Raw genomic sequence first — 26,858 nt, forward strand, 5'->3', positions numbered from 1 at the left:
ATATATTTTAGTAGCTTGATTTTCAGATCAGTGAAATACTTTCTCTTAGCTACTGTGTCTAATATTCCTGGGCTAACTAAGAGATTTTCTAAAATGTCATGCACCGTGCACAGGCTAAAGAAAGAGCTGCTTTAGATATTCCTTTTTTTTTTTTCTTCTAAATTGCAGTACAGTTGACTTATTATTTTCATTTCAGGTGTACAACATAGTGATTCAACATTTAAATAACTTGGGCTTCCCTGGTGGCACAATGGTTGAGAGTCTGCCTGCCGATGCAGGGGACACATGTTCATGCCCCGGTCCGGGAAGATCCCACATGCCATGGAGTGGCTGGGCCCGTGAGCCATGGCTGCTGAGCCTGTGCGTCCGGAGCCTGTGCTCCACAATGGGAGAGGCCACAACAGTGAGAGGCCTGCGTACTGCAAAACAAAAAAACAAAAAAAAATTAAATACCTTATGAAATGATCACTTCTATAAATCTAATAACCATCTGTCCCCACATGAAGTCATTAAAATACTATTGAATATATTCCTTGCATTGTATATTATGTCCCTTTGACTTATTTATTTTATGACTGGAGGTTTTTACCTCTTAATCCTCTTCATCTACTTTGCCACTACCTGGTGCCCTTCTTTTCTATATCTATGAATCTGTTTTCATTTTCTTTTGTTTGTTTGTTCGTTTTGGTTTTTAGATTCCACTAAAGTGTGTGTAAGTGAGATCATGCAGTATTTGTCCTTCTCTGTCTGACTTATAGGTAAAAACCGTATCTCCACATTCTGAGGTACTGGGGGTTATAATTTTAACATGTGAATTGGGGGGGGGCACAATTCAGCCCACAACACCTCCTAGGTCTAATCACTTTCTCATTGTCATCTGCACCCTCTTTTCTATCTGGCCATCCTCCTCACCTCTCTTGAACTGACAACATGTGCAGGACTGCTGTCCCCCCTCTTGGATAACTTCATCACTCTGATGTGCTCTGACACCCTGCAAGAGACCAGCCTTTTACAAGTAAACTCTCCAAACTGTCTGAGCTCTAACATCCTGTGCTAGGCTACACCTTGATGTGGATCCCCTCTTTATTCCACTTCAGGTTGGTCCCCCCAATACAGTAACCCTCCAAATTCCTTTTAGGTTTGACACTTCCTGCCAGGGAATTCTTTAAGTTTTGCCAAAGAAATTCAAAGGTTGACTAACAATACCCTTGTTGACTCTTGAACTGCTAAAGTAATTCAAATATTCCTGAACAGTACTCAAGAAGTTAATTTCCAAAGAAGTTTAGTCTCCAAAAGGACAATCCTCTCATTCCTAAGTCAGATGTGCTCATGGGAAAAAATGAATATAACAGCACTTACCAGATTTTCAACCCAGAGGCTGCCAAATGAAGTAGCTTCCCAAGGAAACAGTATCCACTGTCAGGTAAGGTGTTCCTTGTGATTTCTGGCCCTCAGGAAGTCATGTAATCTTTGGTAGCATCTTTTATTACACACACTTACACTAAAACAACATTGAGTAGATAATTCCAGTTTTTAGTTTTTATCCTTTCTTTTTCCATAAAAGGTGTCTTATTGTGATTGCCAGGTTGTCTGTTGCAGGTAAATAAATTTTCTATTTCATGTGAGTCATTACACTATATATTATGAATCCTAAATTTGGAGCTAGAAGCAACAACTGGATAAAGTTTTGGTTTATCTCCCTTTTGTGTGAAGTACATTTTGAGTAGCAGTGGTCAATACTGATAATGTGTGCACAGAGAGTCCAATATGGGCTCCATCTGCTAGGGGCTTTGTCATCTGACTCTGTGGATGGGAGGATACAGGAACCAAAACACTTGAATGGTCACTGAAAATATTTGCCACCAAGTAAATAAAACAATGAAACTTACTTGACATGTGGATTCCTGATAATATGATATAGTTGCTTCATTTTTTAACTTGAGGTTTATATTATTAACTGATTCAGGATATCCTGACAATATTGTAATCTTCAATAAAATATAGCCATAAGTGAACAAAACTCACCCAAATAATAGAGCTTGTCAGGAGATTTTAGTACCTTTCTCCATTAAAAAAAAAAATCTTAAAAAAATTTTTTTGTGAAAAATAACATGCAAACGTAAATATGCACAGACACAATAGTATATTTTCCCAGCTATTTCTGCCTTTTGACATACTATGTTGTATCTTCCAATTTTTTGGATATTATATATAGAAGCATGCTGTATATTCTCTGGTGTCTGAATATTTTCAGCTTACACAATGTTTGTGATATTCATTTATACTGGTACCGGTTCATGGCCTTTTAGGAACTGGGCCACACAGCAGGAGGTGAGTGGCAGGCGAGTGAGTGAAGCTTCATCTGTATTTACAGCTGCTCCCCATCATTCGCATTACCACCTGAGCTCCACCTCCTGTCAGATCAGCATTGGCATTAGACTCTCATAGGAGCGCGAACCCTACTGTGAACCACACATACGAGGGATCTAGGTTGCACGCTCCTTATGAGAATCTAATAGCTGATGATCTGAGGTGGAGCTGAGGCACTGGGGAGTGGCTGCAAATAGAGATTATCACTAGCGGAGATGTCTCACTGCACAGAGACCATAATAAATCAACTTCTTTCAGACTCATATCAAAACCCTATCAGTGAGTAGCAAGTGAAAAGGAGCTCAGGGCTCGCACTGATTCTGCATTATAGTGAGATGTATAATTATATCATCATATATTACAACATAATAATAATAGAAATAAAGTGCATAATAAATGTAATGTGCTGGAATCATCCTAAAATCATCCCCACCCCCACCTCTGGTCCATGGAAAAATTGTCTTGCATGAAACTGGTCCCTGGTGCCAAAAAGGTTGGGGACTGCTGATGTATACGATTCCATGTATTTGTAACTCATTATTTTTATTGTATAAATGTATCACATTATTTTTTTCTTATATGTGTGATGGACATTTGAGTTGTGTGCAGTTTTTGGTTTTAACAGATAATGCTGTTTTGCATATTTTGTGTATATACATGCCATGTTCTACTGGAGATACACTCCAGGAGAAAAAACAGGATCAGAACAGGTGCATATTTTCAACTTTCTTTTCAATGAGACCTATTGGAACTTTGTTTTTATCTGGTAAAATAATCTCTGGGCAGGAATATTGAGAAGCCAGAATCATAGTGAAGAATGCATTAAGAGCCCTATTTTGTACTCTTTGTGCATCAGATTAGGGGGAGATGTGCATAACCAGACCATATATTATATGGATAAGAACTTCTGAAGCATGTGGAAGTATATACATATGGAAGTAATGAATTGGCACTTGACTACTTAAGCCATTTCTGATTTTATAACTTTAGAAAGCTTAACCTGCTATAGTCCATAAGGCATGAAAATTATTTTCAAATTTAAAGAGCTATGCTTTTGATCCTTTGATTCATTGTCATGGAGTTTTATAGGTGACAATGAATCCCTAAAATGTTATGAATGAATGAAAAGGTTATGAAATGCTATGAATCTTGCAAGATAACAAAGGGTTTTAAATTATTTCAGTCTTTGTGTCATTTTAAATGAATTTGTACAGCTTTTAGAATATATTGCATGTTGTACTGAAATGGCAACTGGTATATGTATCTACGAAGAAAAAGTGCAATCTAGAAAACTAGATCAAATGATAAAAATTAGTATAGCTCAGTGCCATTGGTCAACATGTTTCAAGTTCTAAGATCAGAAAGAAACACAAAAAAGTATCTTCTTTCTCCTCATAAACCTTTTGAAAATATAGATCTTATGTAAATAGTCATGGCAAATAAAATAAATTAATTTACAGCTATGACTCATTTAATTCTTTTGACAACAGACTTGCTTGGATTGAATATTTCCATTGATGCAACATACTCTGTTAAAACACATATTATGAAATTAAAATTTATTAGTACAAATTTTTAAGAGGAAACATCCCTCTCATAGAGTCAACATTTAACTTGAGATATTGACATAATTGAGTTGACTTTGCTAATCTTTCAAAAATTGATTAGTTCTGTATTTTTTATCTTAATATATCAGAGAAGTTATAAGCAAAATTAATTAGGTGTCATTATATTGTATATATGTTCTAAACACTTGGGAAACTTTTCAAACTATATACTCCTAAGCAGCTCTGACCATCAAAATTCCAGGTGAAATCTATTTTAAATATACAAAACATCTCTATGCTGTTCTAAGGCCACTTAGTAACTATATTTGGAGTAATGATAAACAATAAAATAAAAGGAAAGACTTTGACATAGACTCAGTATTCCATACATTAATTGAATGAATAAACTAAGGAAATCTTGATTCTAACTACTCTTTTCTTATCTCACCCGTCTGAAAACTATGGATATTTGATTTTTTTCTAACATCTTTTTTGGAATATAATTGCTTTACAATGTGGTGTTAGTTTCTACTGTATAACAAAGTGAATCAGCTATATTTATACATATATCCCCATATCCCCTCCCTCTTGCACCTCCCTCCCACCCTCCCTATCCCATCCATTTAAGTGCTTTGTGGATATTTGATTTTAATATTTCTGTGCCTCAATTTTCCTATGTCCAAAATGAAGTTTTTGAGCCCAGACACAGAATAGTAGCAGTTGTACTGAAAATTTACCAATAGATCCTGATAAATTTTTGACATTATTGTTAACTTTAAAGTTGCCATTGCTTTAGTCATTCACTCATTCATTCAAAAATATTAATTACACATTTACTATGTGAAAGCACAGTAAAATCTTCAAAGAATACAGTTTGAAAAAGACGACTTCCTGCCTCCAGGCTAGCATGGTCTGTCAGAGACAAACAGAAGTTCCCAAAATTGCAATATTGTATATACAATATTGCAATATAAAATTACAATACAATATTATATAAGAATATTGAGCCAACACAGATTTTCAGGCCCATGAACATTTGTGTTATGATTTTAATATCTTCCCTGATAATAAAACTAGTACATGTATATCAATCCACATGGAATAATCAACATGTTGCACAGTGCCTGACACAGAGTGAGAAAGTGGTGATTTTTGTTGCAAGAATAAATTTTAGTTAACATTTGTTTCATAGTTACTATGTTCACATTAGCATTTTAAGTGATTTTATACATATTAACCAATTTTATTTTTACAACATTCTTATGCAACTTTTTATTTTAAGTGATTTTATATATATTAACTGATTTTATTTTTACAACATTCTTATGCAACTTTTTCCATTTTATGATTAAGGAAATCAAGACATAAAGATAATAAGCTATGCATCTAGTATGTAGAATAAGGAATAGAAACTAGGTGAGTTAATTATAAAATGTGAAATTTAAAAAAAGACACTCTGAAACTTAGTATCTTTAAACAACCATTATTTTGCATAATATGTTGTGGATCTGGAGATTTGGATGGGGTTTGGTAGTCATATCTGATGAACTGTCAGTCTGGAGTGGCTGGAAGACCCACTTTCAAGATTGTTTCATCAAGCACATGTCAACACTGAGGTGCTCCCTGGATACTCTCTCCGTGACATGTCATCTTCTGGGGAAATTCTGTGAGGCTTGGGATTCCAACAGAAGAGTGGTCTCAGAATATTTACACTTATGACATGGCAATTAACTTCTAAGAGGCAGGGATAGGAAGCTGCCAAGCCAGTTAATGCTACACATCTTTTCTGTCACATTATATTGATCAAAGCAACCATAAAGCCCATGCAGTCTCAAGGAGCTGGAGAAATAGAGAGTCCTCCTTGAAGGGACAGTAGAAAGGTCACACTGCAGGAGAGCCTGTGGTATAGGGAATATTTTTGAGGCCATATTTGGAAAAACATCTTCCAACACCAGAAATGTGATTATAATATCTTTATTCACAATATTAGAAGATGCTGTATTAAATTTATGAACTCATTCACATACTCTACTTGGAGTTCGCCAAGTCTTGAACATAATTTTGAAGGTGTTTTCTGGGACAGTGGTGCAGGCAAATAGTATTAACAGCAAAGAGAAAAAATATGGACAATACAAAGAGAAGCAGAATATATGGCCTGAGGTTTTGCAGTGTTCTTTTTTTTTTATGTTTTGTTATTGTTGTTTTGGAGGAGGTTCTGAAAAACAAACAAACAAAACAAAAACACAATGACTTTAAATGACCAAATGTGTTTATTCTTTTCAAATGGATTTGATAATTACTCACTGTTATTTATGCTAGCTTTCCTCAGTGAATTCTTCCTTGTGGTTAAATTAAATTTGTTATAATTACATTTCAATGTTTTATTTATCACAGATTTAAAATAATGGAAACTGTCAAATATGTTACATTTTTAAAAGCTGACGTTCAGTTATATGTGTGGTTTGCAAAAATTCTTTATTATCCTTAAAAACCCTTATAGTTCTGAATTACCCTTCTATAAGTTTGACTTTATAAATCTGACATAATTAAGGAAATACAATAAAAAGTTCAATTTTATTTTATTTTTTTTTATTAACAAAGTCCACTTAATGTCTTAAAAGTTATGCCAACATGTAAGTGCTACAGGGAAAAGGATCTTTGGAACAGGGATAGATTCTGCATGGCACAAAGTAGTACTTAAAATATGTGTATAGAATAACTGAACCTGGTTTATTTTCTCTGCCATGGAAAAACGTAGACTTGGAGACTGATGTGAATGTTGACTTACACTCAGTAGGAAGACAGAAACTAGGAGATGGTGACCATTGCAGATTCTACAACAAAGTGTATTGCAAGAAGCGGAACAGAGTACCTGGAAAATAGAGCAAGAAACAGTAAATGGGCAGTTTACCTCAGAGACCCATTCATTGTGTAAAAACATTGAATAAACAGCTGCATTTTTCCAGGAACTGGTCCAGATGTGGAGGATAATATCATAAACCAGATAGATCATAGCAATAGGCTGTACAGGGGCAATTAAGATGAGCATGAGACACAGGAGATTCCATCATTGTACCTTGAATTTGAGAAAAGAAATCTAGATCCTGGCTGCAAATGGGAAAGAGAATGAAGTTCCATCCCCCAAACTCAAGTTTGTTTGTTTGTTTGTTTGTTTATAGTATTCAATACTTGCAGTTTAAAAAAGATCATCGAAGACTACACATTACTGGCCCAATCCCTAATGAGGTAATCCACGGGCCCTAGACACCTTGGAGGCTTTTGGACGGTTGGTAAGAAGTTCTTTCTTTCTTTCTTTCTTTTATTTTAATTTTATTGAAGCATAGTTGATTTGTAATGTTGTGTTAATTTCTGCTGTACAGCAAATTTACTCAGCTATACATAAATCTTATTCTTTTCCATTATGGGTTATCACAGAATATTGAATATAGTTCCCTGTGCTATAAGTAGGACCTAGTTGTTTATCCATCCTATATATAATAGTTTGCATCTGCTAATCCCAAACTCCCAATACTTCCCTCCCCCACCCCAGAGGTTCTTTCTCTTTTAAGCCAAACAAAGCAGAATGACAACACAAGTCTAGGGCCGCAGCCTTCAAGGATGTTTCCACTCAGAAAAAACTCTTACCATTTTCTTTTAGAACATTTAGTATTTTTTTTCTCAAGACTTTAATTTTCTTATTATATGTTATTTTTAAATCCAATTATCAGAATATAAATAACAAAATTGTTTTTCTAATTTCTATAATACTGTCTTCAAAGAAGTTCAGTATTCCTGCTTATTCTGAGAGAAAAGAAAATCTTCCCTAGAAGAAAGTTATATGTATTGCATACAATTGTTTCTATTCTGAGGACTGCTTTTTCACATTTTATGGTATTTTGTGAAGTACAATTTATTATTATGATTTAATACAGTAAAAGCACTCTGTGACTTTGTGTGTTTGTGTGTGCTACTCAGAAATTCCTTCTCATTTTCCTCCATTTAAAAATATTTATATTTTTATATTTAGTTATTTAACACACATAAAATTAATATGTGTGAGTATGGTGAATTTAGGAATCTGATTTTATTTTACTGTATTGTATTCACAGTGACAGTCACCATGCAGCATCCTTCACTAAGAAAATTCAGCCTCTTTTCAATTATCTGCAATGCCACCTCTCTGTGTAGATCTGTTTCTAGTCTCTTCATTCTGCAGTACTGACCTATTTTCTAACTCTTCTTCAGTACTTCTATATGTCTTCTTTAGTATTTCCTTGGCCTTCTTTGTCATTTGTCCTACATCTGGATTTTAGATTCATTTTGTTAATTTACTAATCCACACATAGAGAAAACACAGTTTGCAATATTTCCAGAAGCCCCGAATTATCAAGGAGGAGGTGGTTTAATACAAATGCAAATTTTATGTTTTAGTAACAACATACATTTGGGATCAAATACTGCCCTTTTACTCCCTTTAACTTAAATGCTGTACTTTTAAATGTATAATTCATTATTTTTAATGAATTAAAATTACTTTTAATACCTTTTACAGGTTTTACAGGTATTAAAAATTACTTTTAATACCTTTTACAGGTTTTATTTTTTTCTGTAGAACAATGTTATTAAATTGCTTTTAATTTAATTGTATGTCTACTTTATTTAATTTTAGATTTAATAACTTCTAAATCTAAACCTGAATATTAAAATTGTTGCTTCTAGTGATAACACATGTAGATTTCACAAACTAATATAGAAAGAAAATCTTTAGGTATTCTAGATTGTAAATTGTGAGAATAATAAGATGCTTAGGTGGACCAAAGATAGTCAATTGCATGTTTAATTTCAAGAAAAATAACAAATTAAACAAAAATATTTCAGAAAACATATTTCTGAAGATCGTGTCTTAAAAGTGAAGTAATATTTTGAAATTCTCTGGGAATAGAACTCCTGCTTTCTCAATGTCACATTCTGGTTCAGATTTCACACATTCAATGTTTATACAAGTTTGTGGAGTGCATTACATACAGAAGTAGGAAAGTACACTTCAAAATACCTGAGAGATACTTTTTCAAAGTCTGGAAAATTGAATGAAAATAATTTTTATCAACTGAAAATAAAGAGAAAGCTGCAAAAAATGATAGGGCCAAATACATTCTGTATCATATTTTTTGCCTTCATTGACTCCAAAAAAGTGGGGATTAAGATCTTAACTAAGCCTGTACCCTGAAACACTAAGCTGACGTTGAACATTGAAATATACTGTAATATTAAACTATCCGAGCCTGAAGAAATCAATTACTTCAATAATTCTATTTAATTTGTAAAACACAGATGATTAGTCTATGATCTCCCTTTCTAAACCCCACCTGCTTCCTTCTGCCATTATTTTCCTGCCAACAACACAGATTTGACACATTCCTAATGTGCTTTGATTATTAAAATAATTTTGTAAACTCTCTTCTCATACTGTTTCTCAACCTCTCCTTAACTACACCTCAACTGCCCCTTCATCTAATTTTTGAGTAGACTACTTCATCTTGTTTAAAACCTACACACTTCCAAAGCAGGTGCACATTTCCTATATAATAACTTAAGACATTCATATTATATTTATTTTAATGTAGATTCCTAGGAATGAAATTAGTATACAGGGTATTTGACTAAATTTAGGTACCCTGATAGAAAGAATATTAACAAACATTTTCTTCTTTTTTATCCATACAATAATAGATATTATTGCTAAAATGTTTGAAACAATACAAAATTATACAAAGTAAAGCAAATTAATTATTTTACTTTCATATTTGTAACATAGTGATATTATTTTGATCTTTTTAAATGTACATATGTTCAAAATTTTGTTCATTCTGTTTTACATAAGACATACTTATAAAATGTACCTATATATACCATACATGTTACTTTTATTAGAACAAATATCACATCTGATTTTATATATTTTTTTAACATCTTTATTGGAGGATAATTTCTTTACCATGGTGTTAGTTTCTGCTTTATAACAAAGTGAATAAGCTATACATATATATATATCCCTGTATCTCCTGCCTCTTGCATTTCCCTCCCACCCTTCCTATCCCACCCCTCTAGGTGTTCACAAAGCACTGAGCTGATCTCCCTGTGCTATGTGGCTGCTTCCAACCAGCTATCTAATTTATATTTGGTAGTATATATAAGTCCATGCCACTCTCTCGTATCGTTCCAGCTTACCCTTCCCCCTCCCCGTGTTCTCAAGTCCATTCTCTGCACCTGTGTGTTTATTCCTGTCCTGCCCCTAGGTTCATCAGAACGTTTTTCTTTACATTCCATATATATGTGTTAGCATACGGTATTTGTTTTTCTCCTTCTGACTTACTTCAGTCAGTATGACAGACTGTAAGTCCATCCACCTCACTACAAATTTCTCAATTTTGTTTCTTTTTATGGCTGAGTAATATTCCATTGCATATATGTGCCACATCTTATTTATCCATTCATCTGTCCATGGACAATTAGGTTGCATCCATGTGCTAGCTATTGTAAATAGTGCTGCAATGAACATTATGGTGCATGACTCTTTTTGAATAATGGTTTTCTCAGGGTATATGCCCAGTAGTGGGATTGATGTGTTGTATGGTACTTCTATTTTTAGTTTTTTAGGGAACCTCTATACTGTTCTCCATAGTGGATGTATCAATTTACATTCCCACCAAAAATGCAAGAGGGTGCTCTTTCCTCCACACACCCACCAGCATTTATTGTTGCTAGATATTTTCATGATGGCCATTCTGACTGGTGTGAAGTGATAACTCATTGTAGTTTTCATTTGTTTTTCTCTAATGATTAGTGATGTTGAGCAACCTTTCTTGTGATGGTTGGCAATCTGTATATCTGCTTTGGAGAATGTCTATTTAGGTCTTCTGCTCATTTTTGTATTGAGTTGTTTGTTTTTTTGATATTGAGCTGCATGAGATGCTTGTAAATTTTGGAGATTAAGCCTTTGTCAGTTGCTTCATTAGCAAATATTTTCTTCCATTATGAGGGTAGTCTTTTCGACTTGTTTATGGTTTCCTTTGCTGTGCAAAAGCTTCTAAGTTTCATGATGTCCCATTTGTTTTTATTTCCATTTCTCTAGGATGTGGGTCAAAAGGGATGTTGCTGTGATTTATGCCATAGAGTGTTCTGCCTATGTTTTCCTCTAAGAGTTTCATAGTGTCTGGTTTTACACTTAGGTCTTTAATCCATTTTGAGTTTATTTTTGTGTATGGTGTTAGTAAGTGCTCTAATTTCATTGTTTTACATGTAGCTCTCCAGTTTTCCCAGCACCACTTATTGAAGAGCCTGTCTTTTCTCCATTATATATTATTGCCTCCTTTATCAAAAATGAGGTGACCATAGGTGCGTGGGTTTATCTCTGGGTTTTCTATCCTGTTCCATTGATCTATATTTCTGTTTTTGTGCCAGTACCATACTGTCTTGATTATTGTAGCTTTGTAGTACAGTTTGAAGTCAAGCAACCTGATTCCTCCAGCTCCATTTTTCTTTCTCGACATTGCTTTGGCTATTCAGGCTATTTGTGTCTCCATACATATTGTGCAATTTTTGGTTATAGTTCTGTGAAAAATGCCATTGGTAGTTTGATAGGGATTGCATTGAATCTGTAGATTGCATTGTGTGGTATAGTCATTTTCACAATGTTGATTCTTCCATTCCAAGAACATGGTATATCTCTCCATCTGTTTGTATCATCTTTAATTTCTTTCATCAGTATCTTATAGTTTTCTGCATACAGGTCTTTTGCCTACTTAGATAGGTTTATTCCTAGGTATTTTATTCTTTTTGTTGCAAAGGTAAACGGAAGCGTTTTCTTAATTTCACTTTCAGATTTTTCATCATTAGTGCAGAGGAATGCAGGAGATTTCTGTGCATTAATTTTGTCTCCTGACACTTTACCAAATTCATTGATTAGCTCTAGTTTTCTTGTAGAGTCTTTAGGATTCTCTATGAATACTATCATGTCATCTGTAAACAGTGACAGCTTTACTTCTTCTTTTCTTATTGGGATTCTTTTTATTTCTTTTTCTTCTCTGATTGCTGTGTCTAAAACTTCCAAAACTATGTTGAATAATAGTGGTGAGAGTGGCAACCTTGTCTTGTTCCTGATCTTAGTGGACATGGTTTCAATTTTTCACCATTGAGGACGATGTTGGCTGTGGATTTGTATATATGGCCTTTATTATGTTGAGGAATGTGCCCTCTATGCCTACTTTCTGGAGTGTTTTTATCATAAATTGCTGTTGAATTTTGTTGAAAGATTTCTCTGCATCTATTGAGATAATCATATGGTTTTTCTCCTTCAATTTATTAATATTGTGTATCACATTGATTGATTTGCATATATTGAAGAATCCTTGCATGCCTGGGATAAACCCCACTTGATCGTGGTGTATGATCCTTTTAATGTGCTGTTGGATTATGTTTTCTAGTATTTTGTTGAGGATTTTTGCATCTAAATTCATCAGTGATATTTGCTTTTAGTTTTCTTTCTTTGTGACATCTTTGTCTGTTTTTTTTATCAGGGTGATGGTGGCCTCGTAGAATGAGGTTGGGAGTGTTACTCCCTCTGCTATATTTGGGAAGAGTTTGAGAAGCATACTTCTTTGCTCTTCTGTAAATGTTTGACAGAATTCACCTGTGAAGCCATCTGGTCCCGGACTTTTGTTTGTTGGAAGATTTTTAATCACAGTCTCAATTTCAGCGCTTGTGATTGGTCTGTTCATATTTTCTATTTCTTTCTGGTTCAGTCTCAGAAGGTTGTGCATTTCTAAGAATTTGTCCTTTTCTTCGACGTTGTCCATTTTATTGCCATGTAGTTGCTCGTAGTAATCTCTCATGATACTTTGTATTTCTGCAGTGTCTATTGTTACTTCTCCTTTTTCATTTCTAATTCTATTTATTTGAGTTTTCTCCCTTTTTTTCCTTGACGTGTCTGGCTAATTGTTTATTAATTTTGTTTACATTCTCAAAGAACTAGCTTTTAGATTTATTGACCTTTGCTATCGTTTCCTTCATTTCTTTTTCATTTATTCCTTATCTGATCTTTATGATATATTTCCATCTGCTAACTTTGGGTTTTTTGTTCTTCTTTCTCTAATTGCTTTAGGTGTAAGGTTAGGTTGTTTATTTGAGATGTTTCTTATTTCTTAAGGTAGGATTGTATTGCTGTAAACTTCCCTCTTAGAACTGCTTTTGCTGCATCCCATAGGTTTTGGGTCATCGTGTTTTCCTTGTCATTTGTTTCTAGGTATTTTTTGGTTTCCTCTTTGATTTCTTCAGTGATCTCTTGGTTATTAAGTAGTGTACTGTTTAGCCTCCATGTGTTTGTATTTTTAAAATTTTTTTTTCCTGTAATTGATATGAAGTCTCATAGCATTATTGTTGGAAAATATACTTGATATAATTTCAATTTTCTGAAATTTACCAAGGCTTGATTTGTGATCCAGGGTATTATCTATCCTGCAGAATGCTCCATGAGCACTTGAGAAGAATGTGTATTCTGTTGTTTTTTTGTTGGAATGTCCTAAAAATAACAATTAAGTCCATGTTGTTTAATGTATCATTTAAAGCTTGGGTTTCCTTATTTATTTTCATTTTGGATGATCTTTCCATTGGTGGAAGTGGGCTGTTAAAGTCCCCTGCTATGATTGTGTTACTATCTATTTCCCTTTTTATTGGTGTTAGTATTTGTCTTATGTATTGAGGTGCTCCTATGTTGGGTGCATACATATTTACAATTGTTATATATTCTTCTTGGATTGATCCCTTGATCATTATGTAGTGTCTTTCTTTGTCTCTTATAATAGTGTTTATATTAAAGTCTATTTTGTCTGATATGAGAATTGCTACTCCAGCTTTCTTTTGATTTCCATTTGCATGGAATATCTTTTTCCATCCCTTCACTTTCAGTCTGTATGTGTCCCTAGATCTTTTGTATCCATTCAGCCAGTCTATGTCTTTTTGTGGGAGCACTTAATCCATTTACATTTAAGGTAATTATCGATATGTATGTTCCTATTACCATTTTCTTTTTTTTTTTTTACACCATTTTCTTAATTATTTTGTGTTTCTTATTGTAGATCTTTCCTTCTCTTTTGTTTCCCACCTAGAGAAGTTCCTTTAGCCTTTGTTGTAAAGCTGGTTTAGTGGTGTTGAATTCTCTTAGTTTTTGCTGCTCTGTAAAGGTTTTATTTTCTCCGTCAAATCTGAATGAGATCCTTGCTGGGTAGGGTAATATTGGTTGTAGTTTTTTTCCTTTTTATCACTTTAAATATGTCCTGCCAGTCATTTCTGACTCTCAGAGTTTCTGCTGAAAGATCAGCTCTTAACCTTATGGCAATTCCCTTGTATGTTATTTGTTGCTTTTCCTTTCCTGCTTTTAATATTTTTTTCCTTGTATTTAAGTTTTGATAGTTTGATTAATTTGTGGTTTGACATATTTCTCTTGGATTTATCCTGTGTGAGACTCTCTGTGCTTCCTGGACTTGATTCACTATTTCTTTTCCCATATTAGGGAAATTTTTAACTATAATATTTCAAATATTTTCTCAGTCCCTTTCTTTTTATTTTCTTCTGGGACCCCTCTAATTCAAATGTCAGTGCATTTAATGTTGTCCCAGAGGTCTCTGAGAGTGTCCTCAAGTCTTTTCATTCTTTTTTCTTTATTCTGCTCTGCCGTAGTTTTCCCCACTATTTTATCTTCCAGGTCACTTATTCATTCTTCTGCCTCAGTTATTCTGCTATTGATTTCTTCTAGAGAATTTTAAATTTCGTCTATTGTGTTGCTCATCCGGGTTTGTTTCCTCTTTAGTTCTTCTCGGTCCTTCTTAAACATTTCTTGTATTTTCTCCATTCTATTTCTAAGATTTTAGATCACCTTTACTGTCATTACTTTGAATTCTTTTTTATGTACACTGCCTATTTCCTCTTCATTTGTTTGGTTTGGTGGGTTTTATCTTGCTCCTTCATCTGCTGTGTGTCTCTGTCTTCTCATTTTGATTAACTTACTGTGTTTGGGGTTTCGGTTTTGCAGACTGCAGCTTCGTAGTTCCCACTGTTTTTGTTGTCTGCCTCCAGTGTGTGTAAGGTTGGTTCAGTGGGTTGTGTAGGTTTCCTGGTGGAGGGGATTAGTGCCTGTGTTCTGGTGGATGAGCCTGGATCTTGTCTTCCTGGTGGGCAGGACTGCATCTTGTGGTGTGTTTTGGGGTGTCTGTGACCTTATTATGATTTTAGGCAGCCTCTCTGCTAATGGGAGGGGTTGTGTTCCTGTCTTGCTAGTTGTTTGGCATATGGTGTCCAGCACTGTAGCTTGTTGGTCGTTGAGTGGAGCTGTGCCTTAAAGTTGAGATTGAGATCTCTGGGAGAGCTTTTGCTGTTTGATATTACATAGAGCCGAGTTGTCTCTGGTGGACCAATGTCCTGAACTCATCTCTCCCATCACAGATGCATAGGCCTGACACACGGCCGGAGCACCAAGATCATGTCAGCCACATGCCCAGCTAAAAGTTACAGTGACTCACAGAAGCAAAAAGTGCAAAGGACTCAAGTGCAGGAATCTCACTTGATTCCGGAGGTTCAAGTGGTTGGTGCCTTCAGATATCTTATGACACCATGTAACGTCAACCTCATCAGAGAGCCCACAAGTGGTGTGGGAGAGAACTCAGAGCACAGCCTCTGCTTGATTTTACATTTTCTCCTTTATTACCTTATTAACTATACTTTTCTCTTGTTTCCCTAGGTTTTACAATATGCATTGTTAAATAATCATGCTCTACCTTCAAATAATATAACATATCACATCTAGTATAAAACCATGCAACTACTTATGTCCCTTTCTCCTCTCCCAGCATTTGTGTAATTCTTGTTGATTTTACTTCTGTAGGTAATATAAACACTACAATAGAATATTTTTGTTTTTAGTGAATCAAATAACCACTTGAAAAGATAAAATAATGAAAACATATTTTAAATGTACCCACATATTTAATGTTTCCAGGTTTCTGTATTCCTTTGTATCAGTTCATCTGCTATCATTTTTTATCTGTGTGTAGGACTTTCTTTAATGTATATTGTAGTTATTGTTTTTTAATGCTGGTTTCTCAACTATAACAAGTTTGTTTTCACCTTCATTCTTGAATTATAGAAGTTTTTTAAGATATAAACTTTTAAGTCATCAAGGACTTTGCCATCTGCCTAGGTTTGTTCATCTTGATGTAATGAGTCTACTTTTAAGATTTTATTTTTATCTCTTATTTTGAAAATGGTGATTATGATGTAGTTTTTCATATTTCTTTTGCTTTGGATTCATTGACTTTTTTCTTATTTCTTGTCTTATTGAACAAAATATGGCACCCATTATTATATGGAACAGGAATTGTAAGAGTACATGTCTGGCTCTTGAACCTAAGGCATTCAGTTTCTATTACTTATGGTTTAGCTATAGGTCCTTTGTGTATCCTATTTAATAGATTAGGAAAAAATGTTCCTGTAGAGTTTTTTCATAAATAGAGACTAAAATGTTGAATGGTTTTGTAGTTTCATCTCACAATATTATGGACTGCATAAATTACTTTATTAATATTAAACCAGCCTCATTATATTCTGGGAAGATGCCCTACTTTTTTCTAATGTTATTTTTTTTTATTTTACTGGGTTTAATTTGTTAATATTTTGTTGATGATTTTCTATTGATGTTCATGAGAGATATATTTCTGTGGTTTTCTTTTCCTGTAATGTCTTCAGTTTAGTAGAGTAATATGGACCTCATAAAGAGTTTGAAACTATTTTCTTATTTTCTATTTTATAGAAAGAGATTTTATAGAATTGGTATTATGTCATCCATAATGTGTTAAGTCAAATTCACCATTTAAAGCATTTGGATATATATTTTTTCCTTTATCTAAAAAGTTTAGTTAATAATCTGATTTCTTTTTCAGAGATAAAATATTCAGGTTAACTATCCTTTCCTGAATAAATTTATGTGGTCTATGTTCATGGAATTTTTTCACCTTATCTAGAATATCAAATTTATGGGCATAGAGTTGTCTGTAATGTTCCCTCTTTTTTTTTCATATCTGTGAGATCATTAGCATCCTTTTAAAAATTGTGTTAAAATACATGTAACATAAAATTTTCCTTCTTAATCATGTTATATGTACAGTTCAGTAGCATTAATTACACTCACTTCATTGTGCATCACCACTATCCATCTCCATCACCCTTTTTATTTTGCAAAACTGAAACTCTATTTCTATTAAACAACTTTGCATTTTTCTCTCTCCCCATCATTGTAACCATTGTTCTATTTTCTGTTTCCATGAATTTGACTACTTTAGATACCACATATAAGTGGAATTATATAGTATTTGTAACTTTGTGGATCTATTTTCTTTTAACTGTTCTTAAGTTGTGTTTTAAGGTCCACAATGTGGTCTATCTTAGTAAATGTTATTGAAATAAATGTGTATTTTACTATTCAATGGAGTATTTTATCAATGTCAACTAGATCAATGTGTTGATACCATTGTTCCTTTAATTTATATCTTTGGAAATTTTTGCCTGCTTGGGTTTTCAATTATTGGGAGAGATGTGTTGAATTGAATTCTTTATTGTTATGTAATTACTGCCTTATCTCTGATAATCTTTCTTGTTCTGAATTCACTTTGAAATTAATATAGCTATTCCAGTTTTCTTTTAAGTGGGGAATAACATGGTATATATTTCATCATATCTTTATTTCTAACCTGAGTCTTTATATTTAAAAGGTGTTTCTTGTGCTTCCCTGGTGGTGCAGTGGTTGAGAGTCCACCTGCCAGTGCAGAGGACAAGGGTTTGAGCCCTGGTCCGGGAGGATCCCACATGCCGTGGAGCAACTAGACCCATGTGCCACAACTACTGAGACCACGTGCTGCAACTACTGAAGCCTGTGCGCCTAGAGCCTGTGCTCTGCAACAAGAGAAGCCACCACAACGAGAGGCCCACACACTGCAATGAAGACTAGCCCCCACTCGTCACAACCAGGGAAAGTCTGCACACAGCAACAAAGACCCAATGCAGCCATAATAAATAAATAAATTTATTTTTAAAAATAAAATAAAATAAAATGTGTTTCTTGTAAACAGAATATAGTTGGATCTTGCATTTTTAATCCAATCTGATAATCTCTGTCTTTTAACTCATATTTATGCTGTTCACTTTTAAGGGATTATAGATATAATTGGAGTAAAATCTACCATCTTTGTAACTCTTTTCTATTCATTGATTTGGTCTTTTTTCCACCTCTACTTTCTGTGCACTCTGATTTTAATTAAGCATTTTATTTGATTCCATTTTGTCTCCTCCTTGACATGTCATTTATCTTTTTTTTTTTTTAAATTTTGTGTTTGTCCCAGGATTCAGACAAATCATAACACCATAGACAAACAGATAACATCATACTCTTTTATTTGTAGTTCAGTTATTTCATAAGCGTTACCACTCTTTTGTCTATTGTATATTTTATAAGACCTAATGATTCATTTTATGGTGAGATACAACACAGTGACACTTGGATAGGTGAAATGCTGAACTCTTTGTTACTTACAGCTCTCAACCATAGAAGACTGCCACACAAGGTCACTTAGAAGTTTGCAACTAAGGACAGTGTAACCAGCATCTTAGCTGTAGGGGTCAGTTTATATATGCAAGTGGTTAGGGGTACTATGTTTCACTAGGCTTCCTGAAGACTGAATAATTTGAACAATTTCATGATGTCCAGGGTAGAAAGGCTGTCCTTAGCTGTTTGGCACCTTGTCCCAGAATGTGGGATCCTGATAAGTGAGACAGTTGCTGTGTATTCATTGTAGCTCCAGAGAATAGAAGCCTGGTAAAGGGAGTGTTTGTTGTTGGGGAGTGGCACATTTTGAAGGGGAATTATAAAGTTTTTAACCATGACTTCGAAACTGGGTCAAGACAGTACTTGTGAAATATTATACTACAATTGACAACTTGATGTCTTGAATCAGTTTTGAACTCAATGATTTGAGATACTTGACTGGCCTGAATAGTAGAGGAGACCTCCAGAGAGTAGGGCATGAGTTGTCCTAAACGGCATAGAAAACATTTTGTTATGATGGTAAAAAGAACCAAGTAGAACATGAGGAATTCTTGAAGGCTCTCTATTTGTTTGGTGTTAATAAGAGGAAAAAAGTCATTCATGACAGGAACCTCTAGGAATATTTTATTTGAATTATGAAATGTGCTAAAGGGGTGGGTTATTTATTTTTTTGATGAAGATGATTTCATTGTTCACATTTTTTGTTAAACTAGCCACTTGACAGATAGATGTTGTCAATCCATATGCAAGTATTAATATTAAAAACACTGTCTTGATTAACTAATAAATAATCAATGGCCACTCTATTGTTAAAAAAAAACTATTTTTACCAATTTTCCCTGGCTTTGTTTAAATAGGTTAGGTACATGAGGTTTTTTAAAATATGTGATATTTGAATTTTAGACATGTGTCAGTTAGTGTCAATGCTTCCTCCCCCCATTTTATTTAATTTTTTTAGTGCCAATGCTTTTTAACTATTGGGTTAAATATATGGTTTCTGCAGCCATTCAAGCAAGTCCCAAAGTGGTGACAGATACCAATATTATAGGTATGAATGTAGTATATTTATAACATTTGGCCATCATGGGGGAAGAATGATTAACATATATATATATAAATGGAAAGACCAAGAGAGACTGGAATGTATACATGTGATTTGAGGCTTAAGGGTAGTGGAAGGGAAAAATAGAGAATATGAACAGAGGGTCACAATAAAGACTTGTAGACTTATCTTTAGATTGGGAAATTGCAATTTGCTTTACACATTGGGAATTACTAAAGAATAGGACTGGAGGAAGATATTGGTGTTTGGGGGGCATATGGTGAGGAGGTAGAATTAATTATCCATTAGATATCTCCTCTGTGTGGCATACTGAGGAGACATGACAACAGTCACCACTTGAGGAGACTGCTTAGGTGGCACAAGAGGAGACACCCAAGAAATAAGCAAAGGTAACAGTTTGAAAGGGGTCTTAATTTCCCAATATCTATCTATCTCACAGTGGGATAAATGTGTGGTATGGGATATGTGAAAGTAGGCTGATGGTAAATTCAATAATTATGGAGAGTCAAAGCATGAGAGGCTGGTGCAGTTAAAGATATGTAATGTCTGTATAAAAATCTAAGGAGTTGGGGAAATGGGTTTGGATTTTCTTTGCCATGTAATTTTTTGGAGGGCAACAGATTAGTCACTGTTAGCATAGGAAAGTTGGCAAGAGGAGATGGATATTGGATAATATGGAAAAGGAAGAGGAAGAGGAGAGAGGAGAGCAAGTGGTTTGACCACTGAAAAACCAATAAATTCTGTTATACCAAGAAGAAAACACAGGATTGATATTTTGATAAAGTCACCTGTTAGGCAGGAAAGATGAATGATACTAGCAAAATTTTAGCCTTGGACATATTGCAGAAGCATAGCATAAGGGCTTAAAATTATATGTTAGAATTATAAGGGTCAGACTTTACAGTTTTACAGGTAACACAAGAAAAGATTGAATTGTGGAGAAAGCAAACTGAATGTCTGGAAAATCACTCTAGTTTGGGGTTGGTTCCACCTTTTAAAATAGGACTCATCAGTGCAATTAGTCACTAGAGAACTGAGGGCATCTGAGGGTATCTTGGCTACAGCAACTTGGGGCTGGAATATCCTTCCCAGTTAGGCACCAGCTAGAACTGATGTGGTCATGTATTAATAGTTCTATAATATTTTAATGAGGCTGTTATGCTTGTAGAGTATGGAGGCAACTTAGGTATGTGAACTTGACTTTAAAATACATGTTAAATCAAGATGTTTTGTGGGTATACTGTTAGCAAACGTAATGATGGCATCTTTGATACTGCCATAAATGGGCCAAAGGACAATGACCCAACAGCCATCATTAAAGTACCAATTAAGAGTGGCTGAATCTAAAAGCTCCTAACACAGCAAGGTTTTGTTCATATTAGTGATGAGAGGGGCTCTGATACAAATAAATTTAAGATCACAGGGTCCGATTTTGGTGTATGTGATTAATAGGGTGTCAGGATGTTTGCCAATTAAAATATTCAAGGTTGAGGCTAGGGTCACAGCATTAATCTGTAGGCAGGTCCTCAAATTTAGCCATTATTGTGGACCTTTTGTTTCAGTTGTTGGTTTGGTTAGTGAAGAGCAAGCTAGTGAGGTCTTTGGGCTGTAAGGTTTGCATTAGCCAAACTCAGTGGTTTGTGGGCTTTTGCATTTGCCCTGTTTGGTTCAAATAATGGCTTATTTGGAGAGTTTGAGTCTCCAGATCATAAACCAATGAAAACACTCAGATCAATAATAATAAGACCAAGAGCCAACAGAATAGCGTGGCAATGCATCTTATAGGGATTTTATTGTTTGATGTTTCTTTCTCTCCAGCATGAATTATTACCAAAGAGCGATTGTCTAGTTTTATTTTGGTGGAATAAGGTCTTATTTCCATAATTATTTTTGAATGATTTTCATTTACCAAGTGGGGTTGCTTATCTCCTTTCTTGGTTGCCATACTGTCTGTAGAAATGAACTTGGAGCAATAATTCCTACTTTTTGAAGAGAAGGAGGCCAGATTAATTATCCATCCTTTATAGCATGAAGAATGTGGAAGATTTTTCAATGGTGAAAATGTAGGTTCAAATGGGTTCCATAGCAAGTGGGGCAAATGCCAGGCCTGTAGGACAATCTCTCATTATTGGGTGTCATAAAAATATCTGTCCTTGATCTGGCTTCCAGCTCCTGGGGAATGGGGCAAGACTGACAACTTATATTCATTGAGAGGTTTTCTTAAAGGGCCCTTTGTAAAGAATCTCCTAAACATAAAGACGAGGCCTGTCCCCCTTTAAATATAGAAAAGCTTGATAGGAAGTTGTGTAAAAATTAGCATGTGGAATAAGTCTTCCCAAATGTCTGGAATTAAGAGAAATTGGGGCCTGGTGTAAAACTGAGACTCATTTAAGAGTATATTTCTGGACTGAAGTTTAAAAAGCAGTTGTTCAACTGGTTTAATTAAACCAGTTGCCCGGAGGCAATATGCCAGATGGAAATTTTATTGAATATCCTGTTCCAGGGTCAGTTGTTTCACTGTATGTGCTATAAAATGAGAACCCTGATCTGAATCAATAATGTTAGAATCCCAAAGGGGACAAGAATGGTTTTAGTATGGCCGGTTATTGTGGATTCAGCCATTGCACGCCTAGTATGAAAGGCCAGTAGGAAGCCAGTATAGTTATCTACCATAGTTTGAGCATAACGCATGACCTCTGCTGAAGGGGAAAGCAGTCTGAAATCATCTAATTGCAATCTCTTGTAGGGAATATTTCCGCAGGGAATATTTTTTGTTATCTCATGAGTTGCCAATGACAGATTTGATGACAGTGTGTACATTTATTAATAGTTATATTTGCCAGGGTTGTATTAGAGAAAGTCCTGTAGCTTTGTCCCAATCTGTCAGAGAAAAGACTCTCCAGTGGCTAAATGTCTCATGGGTTTAGACTCCCCATGGTAACAAAAATAAGGAAGATTGAACAAGGGAAATATTGACCTGTTTATCAACTTGATTATGGAAGAGAGCCTTGTGAGTATTGGCCTTGGTATGAACAGGGAAATGAGCCACCCAAAGGGAATTCTCCTCAGTTGCTGCCAAATGGACTATCCTCATAGTTCTTTACCCTGCATGAAGAAGTTGTCCATTTCCCATTAACTGGAACAAACAGCAAGTCTGTTAGCTAGTCTCCAGGAATCTGTAAAAAGGTGAACCACTGATAACTTGGGCATGGCCTATAATTCTTCTAATTAGGCCAAGCCAAGGGTGCTATCCCATGTGAGGGAATAGTCAAGGGGAATGCAGTGCCCTCTAGGGAGCTCTATCACATGTGAAGTTGGTAATGCCATCAGTGGCTCTCTTTTCTCTTCAGATAGTTGGTTCCAAGGGGCTCCTGATTTTACTGTGGGGTTGAAGATGGGAGAAGCCACCTCCTCCCATAGTGTGGAAAGACCTTCGATGTTGGGTTTAGCCCTATCCTGAATAGTGAGGATTCTGTGGCCATGCTCAGCCACATAGGTGGTAAGTTTTTAACCCACTGAATTATGGGCAACAAAGTATTCAGAGGAACATATTAGGGCCCTGTAGTGGCTTTTGTTTCCAGGAGTGTCCAGTGTATTGGGGGGTGTTGCCCCCCAATGTGTACCAGGTGTCTGTCACATGCAGTCACCAGGTTCAAAATCCCATAGACAGTCTCTGTCCCTAGGCTTCAAGAGACATAGTCCTTGGTGACCAGGCCTCCACTCAAAAGTTGGACCCCAGCAATGCCAAAGGCAAGTCCTGTGGGGTGGTCAACAGGGCAAGCTCCCAGGCACATAACAGTTGAATAATGTATGAGTAATCTGATAGATGGGCCTTATTATGATAGACAAATAAAGAATATGCTTTCTCTAAAACCCAACAAGACTCAGCAGATGTAGGGCCTGTTTAAAGGTAGTTGGGTCTTTTAGTATCAACTGTTGTTGCTTAATTCCCTCAGGAATCTTTCATCTATCTATTGACCAGATAATGCTCCCAAATTCAACAAAAAATACTGACTTTTGTATTTTATGCAGATCTGTAACCCAACCTCTGGTTTGAGGTCCTGCCACCATTACAACCAAACTGGACTGGATGACCCCTAGTTATCTGGGTTTTAAAAGAATATTATTTATATAATATCAGTAGAGCAAAAGTCAAAATGGGTATGTCTTCCAGTTCTTGGAGACAAAGATTATGGGCCACAGCAGGGTTATTTAAATATCCTGTAGGCAAACAGGTAAAGGTATACCTTCTTCAATGGAGAAGGCAAATTGCAACTGGGAAATTGTAGTAATAGGAGCAAGATAAGACATACTGACTAAGTCAATGTTGGAAAAATACTTCCTAGAGACTTTTGAATTTCCTCATTCATCTCTAATAATAATGAATATGGGAGCTTTGATGGGAGGAACTACAGCATTTAGATTATCACAATATTCAGTGGTGAGCTTCCATTTATTTTTATCTGCCTTAAGGACAGGCCAAATTGGGCTTTTAAAAGGATAAATTGCAGATATTATGACCCCTTCTTTCAATAAATGTTGTCTGTCTGGCCACAGTTTTTCTGGTTCTTGTTTCAACTGGTAGTTTGAGATGTTAGCTATTTTAACCAGCATAGGTAAATCAGTGGGTTCCATTCAGCATGGCCCACAAATAAGGCTACAGATTTCTTTTTTCCAATCAGCAAATTTCCCTGAGATGTCATCTATTCCAATTATGGGGAATTTCAGTTTAAGAAGAACGGTAACCATGATAGTATTTCTCAATCAAACTATTCCAATTTTGACATCCTATTTAGTTAACTCAACTAAGACCTTAAAGCTAGTGACCCCCTGTAAGTTGAAAAAAGATGCCTTATATTTAGAGAGATCCCTGGGCAAGATAGTTATTTGGGGTTCTGTATTTAGAAGAGTCAGGAAATGCTGGAAATTTTTTTATTCTAATAGACCACCAAGATAGTATAGGGGCAACTGTCCTCTGACAGCTATAGAGGTCCAAGAGGCGTATTGAATTCCTGTGGGAGGGGCCGAGTTGGTTTCCTTGGGGCAAGTCAGTGGAGGGGCTTCAGCTGGAGCTGATGAGACCAGGGGTCTGGTGACCCTTGTGTTTGTGGCTAGGAGAACTTCTAAGGATGAGGCACATTAATGGAATTTAGGATGTCTTGTCATTGCTGGGGGTGAGTGCTTCTGAAGTTAAATCATTTGGTATTCCTAAATGCTTTAGATGCCTTAATTGCCAATAGAAAGCTTCCTGGGGAATTTGAGATGATGGGAACTAGAGGGAGGCTCAGGAGGCTGGGTAGAATTAAATTCACTGGATGGTTTCTTTGGAAGAGGTTTTAATTGTCCTATTAGTAGTTAAAGTTGAGAAATTAAGAGAGTCATCTCCATTGTGGGTTAACATCTCTATGCTATCTAATTCGTCTTTAACTCTATGAATAAGATTTATTAAAGAGAGTAGAGAGGCCTGATAATGAGTAGGGCTCCCTTGTAAATAGAATTATTTTCCTAACACAACATTGTAAATCAACTATAATCAATAAAAAATTTTAAAAAGTTATTTTGTTTCAACTCAAAAAAAGAGTTGCTTCAGGTTTAGTTATAAGCTTCTCTCTCTCTCTAGATGTTCTGCAAATGATATACCCATTATACCATGCAGATTTAGGTAACAAGGTATGAGCCTCCTCCAAAACTTCCCAAGGGTGTTAGCCTTATAGATATAGAAGGGTGGGCAACTTTTCAGGCCATAAAGACCCCATAATAAGGGCAGAAGATATTGGGGTCAGACCTCATCAGAGGAAGCAGAGTGCTCTATTTCTGAATTATGTATTTTTTAACTCTGGTGGCCTCTCACTATCATGGGCAGTTTGAGTCTTTAAGGTAGTTGGATCTCTTAACAAATCATAGATTTTTGGATCTCTAGACAAAGTAGCTGTCTTATTTCCACTGCAGTAAGTAATAGCTCCCACAGTACATTATATAGACCTAATAGCCAGCTAGTTGCTTTTTCATTATTATTTTGGACAAAGTCACTAAATATGTTGTGTGTTTCTAATCTAGTAAAATTACATCTTTCTGATGTGGTTTCTATTTGTTGCCGACTGTTGAGACCTTCTGGGTGATGAGAGGAAAAACCTCAGCACTTCAGTGAGGTCCTGGTAGCACTCCTCATAGGTAGCTGCCTCTCATTGCAAGGCCTGCCAGCCACCTCCCAGACATGCATATTGTCTGCGGCTTTTACACTTTTTGAATAATAGACCCAATTTATAGCAGGTATTTGGTCTGGGGTGGGGGCAGGTACAATAATAAGGTAATTATTCCTCTGTCCCATTTGATTTAAATGTTGAGCCAGTGGCCTCCTCAATCGCAATCCACAACACCTCTGGTGGGCTGGGGACATTTAAGTTAGTTGGTGACAGCAACAAAGTATGCAACAGCGAAGATGAGCGAGGGGTTTACCCCCACTGGAGTAACCTAGACAAGACGGTACCATATTACTACTACCCAGAAGTTTTGCTTTTTATATATTGAAGATACATTATAAGGTGCACAGAATTTGGAATGACTGGATTATTGAGTCTTTTTATCATTACATAATATGCTTATTTAAAAGGATTTTGGGGGATTAATCTAATTTATCTGATACTATTACAGCTAAACTATATTCCTCTAGTTTAGTTTATGCATGGCGTATTTTCCCTATTCTTTTGCATTCACCCTCTATGAACCCTTATATTTAAAGTGTGGTTATTTTATTCATAGTATATATTTGTTTGCTTATTTGTTTTTATTCATTCTAACTTTATCTTTTGTTTGAATTTTTGGTCAACTTATGTTTAATGCAATTATTAGTAAATTCGTGTTTAAATTTATAATTTTTCAATATGATTTTTATTTAGATTAATTTCATTATACTTCTCTTGTTTTCCATTTTGCCTAATATTGTGTTAGATATGATTTCCCTATTTTTTGAATTTACCAAATATTTCAACTTACATTATTGACTAATTAAAGTCTAGTATAAAATAGTCCCTATATTACTTCATGGAAAATGAAAGGACATTTAAACACATTAAATCCATTTATTTTACATCCAGTTATGTATTTCCCAGGTATTATTCCGATCATGCATTTTAATCCTCTCTTTGGGAGTATTTAATCATATATTACAATCATCTATTGAATGGGAAGTGTCATTTGTTATATTCTTTGGTTCAATAATTCCTCTCTATAC

Source organism: Orcinus orca, chromosome 18, assembly GCF_937001465.1.
Source record: "Orcinus orca chromosome 18, mOrcOrc1.1, whole genome shotgun sequence".
NCBI lineage: Eukaryota > Metazoa > Chordata > Mammalia > Artiodactyla > Delphinidae > Orcinus > Orcinus orca.